The sequence below is a fragment of the Podarcis pityusensis genome, assembly GCF_964106645.2.
Source record: "Podarcis pityusensis genome assembly, chromosome: 9".
NCBI classification, from domain to species: Eukaryota; Metazoa; Chordata; class Lepidosauria; order Squamata; family Lacertidae; genus Podarcis; species Podarcis pityusensis.
Genome location: NC_138034.1, coordinates 74,449,734 through 74,455,733, shown reverse-complemented (window position 1 = coordinate 74,455,733; position 6,000 = coordinate 74,449,734). Strand labels below are relative to the sequence as shown.

General features: G+C 46.2%; 1 pseudogene across 1 annotated transcript; it reads left to right on the top strand.

Annotated features, from left to right (window-relative positions):
• The first annotated feature begins 344 nt into the window (after positions 1-344).
• LOC308485099 (thymosin beta-4 pseudogene) lies at positions 345-651 on the top strand (annotated as a pseudogene). Its single transcript has one exon. The product of its transcript is annotated as a thymosin beta-4 pseudogene (transcript).
• Positions 652-6,000: the final 5,349 nt, after the last annotated feature.

Sequence of the window (6,000 nt, the reverse complement as noted above, 5' to 3'; positions counted from 1 at the left end):
TTAAGTTCTTAACCCGCGGTACCACTGTATTCAATGCTCTGCAACAGGTTTGCTATCCTCTCCCCTGTACACACACACCAAATGTGCCCCAGTGGCTCCACCAGCCCTCCAAGGTGGATTTTGAGGGCTGGGGGTGCAGAGGAGAGGAATTGGGAGCTCCAGTCCACATGCAGAAATCTCTGCTGGTGGAAGAGGATCGTTGGCGACCACCCCTTAATCCTTTCTCTTTACTCCTTCTCCTCCCCCATCCTAATAATAAAAATATTAGGGACACGGGTGGCGCTGTGGTCTAAACCACTGAGCCTGATACGACGGTCCAGAGCAAATGATGCAAAGAGCGGAATTGTACCTGAAGAGAGTGCATCACTGATCAATCGGCAGATATGTCTGACAAACCAGATATGGCTGAAATTCGACAAGTCTAAGTTGAAGAAGACGGCAATGCAAGAGAAAAACCCACTGCCTTCAAAAGAAACAATTGAACAAGAGAAGCAAGCGGGTGAATCGTAATGAAACCGGCCCTTCCAAATTATGCACTGTACATTCCACAAGCATTGCCTTCTTATTTTACTTATTTTAGCTGTTTTAACTTCGTAAGATGCAAAGAGGTTGGATAAAGTTTGAATGACTGAACTGCCCCTTTCGCATCCATTTTTTTAAAAAGAATGGAGAGAACTACTGATGCTGTGAACGAAGGTTATGATGCAATTAACAGAGTGCCGTTTTGTTGTTGTTGTTCAAGTGATTTTAATTATTGGAATGCACAATTAGTATTTTTTAACCACTGAGCCTCTTGGGCTTGCCGATCAGAAGGTCGGCGGTTCGAATCCCCACGACGGGATGAGCTCCTGTTGCTCTGTCCCAGCCCCTGCCAAACTAGCAGTTTGAAAGCACCTCAAAGTGCAAGTAGATAAAGAGGTACCACTGCGGCAAGAAGGTAGATGGCATTTCCGTGTGCTCTGGTTTCCGTCATAGTGTCCCGTTGCACCAGAAGCAGTTTAGTCATGCTGGCCACATGACCAAGGAAAGCTGTCTATGGACAAACGCTGGCTCCCTCGGCCTGAAAGCGAAATGAACGCCACACCCCATAGTTGCCTTTGATTGGACTTAAGTGTCCAGGGGTACTTTTACCTTTTTTAATAAAAATATAGGGTAGAAGCACAAATGAATAGTTAGAACATAAACAAAACAATACACACCCCACATACAACACATTTAAAAGGCCACAGAATATTAATCAGCCAAAGGCCTGGTTGAAGAAGAACCAGGAGTGTCCAGTACTAGCACCTTTTTTCCAAATGTTAAAAGTGCGACGCTTACTATAACAACTTCACAGAGAGTACCGGCACCCTTTTTTCTTTAAAAAAAGCCCTGAGAGGAATGTTTTCGCCTGGAGCCTAAAGATGTATAATGAAGGCGCCAGGCGAGCCTCCCTGGGGAGAGCATCCCACAAATGGGGAGCCAGTGCAGAAAAGGCCCTTTCTCGTGTTGCCACCCTCTGGACCTCTCACAGAGAAGGCACACGAAAAAGGGCCTCAGAGGATGATCGCAGGCCCCGGGTTTGTTCATATGGGGAGAGGCAGTCCTTGAGATGTTGCAATTCTGAGCCATTGGTTGGTTGGCCATCAGTTAGGGATTCTTTGGTTGCGATTTCTGCATTGCAGGGGGTTGGACTAGATGACCCTTAGGATCCCTTGCAACTCTGAGGTTTTGTGATTCTATGATTCCATGATAAGTCAAGATGAATGCTGAACAATTAGTCCTCTGCTGAAGTCGCGGGGGATCTTGGGAATACGTTTTGTCGCAGCACGTACCTGATTGAGCCCCACGCAAAAGGGTACAGCAATTGCATCAGTTCCTCCCTTTCCCCACCGGCTGCTCTGCTTAGCACCTCAGTGCCATGAGTAATTAGCCGTAAACCGATAAGGCCATTGGCACGGAGGGGAAACGGAGTGACGTTTCGAACGCCCGGCCAACAGAATGCAACGTGCACACCTCTCGCTTTCGCTCTGCAAAGAGTCTTGGGCTCAGCAGATAACGGGATGGGATTGCAAGCCAGACTAGGCCCAAGGTGGCAGGATTGCACCATAGCACAGGTGGTCTCTTGGCTTCTACCATGCAGGCAAAGGCAGTTTGTTGAAGGATATGTAAAGTAGTGGTGTACATGGCGACTTCTAAAAGAAACACAGGAAGCTGGCTTGTTGTTGTTGTTTAGTCGTTTAGTCGTGTCTGCCTCTTCGTGACCCCAAGGACCAGAGCATGCCAGGCACTCCTGTCTTCCACTGCCTCCCGCAGTTTGGTCAAACTCATGCTGGTAGCTTTGAGAACACCGTCCAGCCATCTCGTCCTCTGTCGTCCCTTTCTCCTTGTGCCCTCTGTCTTTGCTAACTTCAGGGTCTTTTCCAGGGAGTCTTCTCTTCTCATGAGGTGGCCAAAGTCTTGGAGCCTCAGCTTCAGGATCTGTCCTGCCAGTGAGCACTCAGGGCTGATTTCCTTCAGAATGGAGAGGTTTGATCTTCTTGCAGTCCATGGGACTCTCCAGAGTCTCCTCCAGCACCAGAATTCAAAAGCATCAATTCTTCGGCGATCAGCCTTCTTTATGATCCAGCTCTCACTTCCATACATCACTGCTGGGAAAACCATACGCTGAGTCAAAACATTGGCCTACCAAGTATCGTCCACACTCATAGAATTACAGAATTTCAGAGGTGGAAGGTACATGATGGGATGATCTAGTCCAACCCACAGCAGTGCAGGAATCTCAACTAAAGCCTTCATGATAGGTGGCCAGCCAACCTCTGCTTACAAACTTCTGAAGAAGGGGTGCCTACCACCTTCTGAGGGAGTCTGTTCCACTAGCGAACAGACTGGATTATTGTAACTCGCTCTGCGTGGGGCTGCCCTTGAGACTGACCCAGAAACACTAGCGGGTGCAGAATGCTGCGGCGAGGTTCCTTACCGGGTCCTCACTGCAGGATCACATTCATCCGGTACTATACCAGCTCCACTGGCTCCTGGTGGAGTACAGGATCGGGTCTAAGGTGCTGGTTTTAACCTTTAAGGCCCTATACAGCCTAGGAACCTCGTACCTACGGGACCGCCTCTCCTGGTATGTCCCACAGAGGACCTTAAGGTCCATGAATAACCATAATTTAGAGGTCCCGGGCCACAGAGAGGTTAGGCTGGCCTCAACCAGAGCCAGGGCCCTTTCGGCCGTGGCCCCGATCTGGTGGAACGCTCTGTCACAAGAGACTAGGGCCCTGCGGGACTTGACATCTTTCCGCAGGGCCTGCAAGACAGAGCTGTTCCACCAGGCCTTTGGCCAAGGCACAGTCTGACCTCCTCCTTTGGTAATCCTCACAGAACTCTAGCCCAATGGTTGCCATTCATTTGATTTTGAATTGATTTTAGAATGCTGTGTTACTTTTATTGTTGTTAGCCGCTCTGAGCCCGGCTTTGGCTGGGGAGGGCAGGATATAAATAAAATTATTACTATTATTATTATTATTATTATTATTATTATTATTATTATCTTCAGCCCAGTTGGTAAAGCACAAGACTCTTAATCTCAGGGTCATTTATTCAAGCGCTGTGTTGGGCAAAATATTCCTGTAATCCAGGGGGTTGGACTAGATGACCCTTGTGGTCCCTTCCAATTCTATGGTTCTATTTTTCTTTCCATCAGGAAGTTCTTCCGAATGCTTAGTCAGAATCACCTTTCTCATTTGCAATCTCCTTGCTTTAACTTCCATGGGGCAGCCCTTCAGATTTGGGGGCTATCATATTACTTCTCAGCCTTCTCTTCCCCAGACTACGCATACCCAGTTCCCTCTGCTGCTTCTCAAAAGCCCCAAGCGGGGATTTGAACCCCAGCCTCCCAGGTGCTAGTCCAACACTCTAACCACTGCACCACACTGCCTCCTGCATCCATTAAAACTTTAATTGAGCTGTTCCACCTGGCCTTTGGTTTGGACTCAGTCTGACCCTTATGTTTCCCTCCCCTTATGGTTTTGATCTATGGGCTACTTTTAAAATGAGGCTGCATTTTAAATTGCATTTTAACCTGTATTTTAAATTGGTTTTGTTTTTTCCCCTATTATGTTTTTACTGTAATTTTACTGGTGCTAGCTGCCCTGAGCCCAGCTCTGGCCGGGGAATAAATAAAATTTATTATTATTATAAAGCAAAATTGAATGAAATAGCTATGGCTGTGGAACAGATTTCGATTTGGTGCAGCCTGAGTCCCTCCCCTCAGCTGCCACCCCCTGGAAATGCACCCCCTTTGCAATTTAGAATAATAATATAATAATAATTTGTTATTTATACCCCGCCCATCTGGCTGAGTTTTCCCAGCCACTCTGGGCGGCTTCCAATTGAGTGTTAAAAACAATCACTACAAAGGAAACTGATGGATCCTGAGTCGAGAGCATTGGTCCTGGAGGTGCTGTCGGGAATCAAACCCGGGACCTTCTGTGTGTGAAATGGATGCTCTGCCTCTGATCCACGGCCCTTCGAGGTAGGCAAAGGCTCCCAAAAGTCAGCGGTTTGAAAGACGACCGAGATGCATTATATGGTGGAATTGTTTAAACATCAAACAATTTTGGGAAACAATATATAATGAAATGAAAAAAAAAAATGTCCAGATATTCATTTAGGAAAACACCAGAAGGTTTCCTATTGGGAATGGTACCAGGAAGTCTAAAGGAGGAAGACGTTATATTTATACGCAACAGTATCCGCAAGGCTATTGATTGCGAAAAATTGGAAAAGTGGTATAATACCGACAAAAACAGAGTGGCTTGCCAAATTATTGGAGTATTACAATATATCCAAAACAATGGGAGAAATTGGAAGGATCTCAAAAGAGAAGATAGACAAGGACTGGAAGGTGTTTAAAGGATACTTGCAAAATCATATTGAAAAATCAGAACTCCTATTCGAATAAACAAGTTCTGTTATAAATACTGAAATACTAAATAAGATGGACAACAATGTGTAACAGAAAAAGAAGTAGAAAAGTTGGTTTAAAAGTGTGTGAAAGAAAGTAATAGAAGTGGAAAGAAATTGCAATTGAGTAGATTGGAAGTCTAACAAAAAGGTGGGGTGAGGGGTGATGGTGGGAAAAGGAAGTCTGTGTGGGAATGAGTGTGGGTATGTATGAATATTTTTAAGGATTGTATGAAATGCATGTTTGTTTGTATGTTCGTAATATGTATGTATTAATGCTGAATTATTTTAATAATAAAAAATAATTTAAATTTAAAAAAAGAAAGACGACTGAGATGGATGGCTGATCAAGCTGCCTCGCAGGCTGCCAGTGTGTTGGTCATAAGCGACGCGCCCACCCTCTCATGTGGCGTTGAGCCCCTTGTCTCAGCCTCTGCCCGCTTTGCAGGCTTGTTAATTGCTTTCGCGCTGTCTTTTCACAGGATGCCAGAGCTGATGGATTGCAACAGTGAAGCTCAGTCAAGGGAGACCTGGTTTAATTCTCGGGGGTCACAGAGGGGTCACCCCAGCGCACACGTCGCCGCTGCTAGGTTTTACTTTTCCTGCTTCCTCCTTTTTCAGTGAGTGGAAGTGAACTGGACTTTCCGACCTCAGCCCTGCAGAGAGAAACCGTGTGGTGCTTTTGTCTGTCTGTCTGTCTGTCTGTCTGTCTGTCTGTCTCTCTCTCTCTCTCTTGGAAACCGCTGCAGCTAGTTAGCTGTCTGAAACTGTTTGCTAGGGACCCTTAGGAAAGGAAGTGGAAATAAAACGGTCAGTATCATAATGCTGTTGTACAAACCTGTCGTGCATGCACTCCAAGTGTCCCAATTTTCCAGGGACAGTCTTGTAATTATGAAAACTATCTTGGCTTCTGATCTGATCCCAAAATGCCCCCGTTTTCCCCACCGGGGGAAGGAGAAGGGGCCAGCAATTGTCCTGAGCAGCTGCAAGAGAGCATCCCATGGCCTCTCCATGGCTGCCACTATCAGTCTCTTCCCTTGGGCATTATTATTA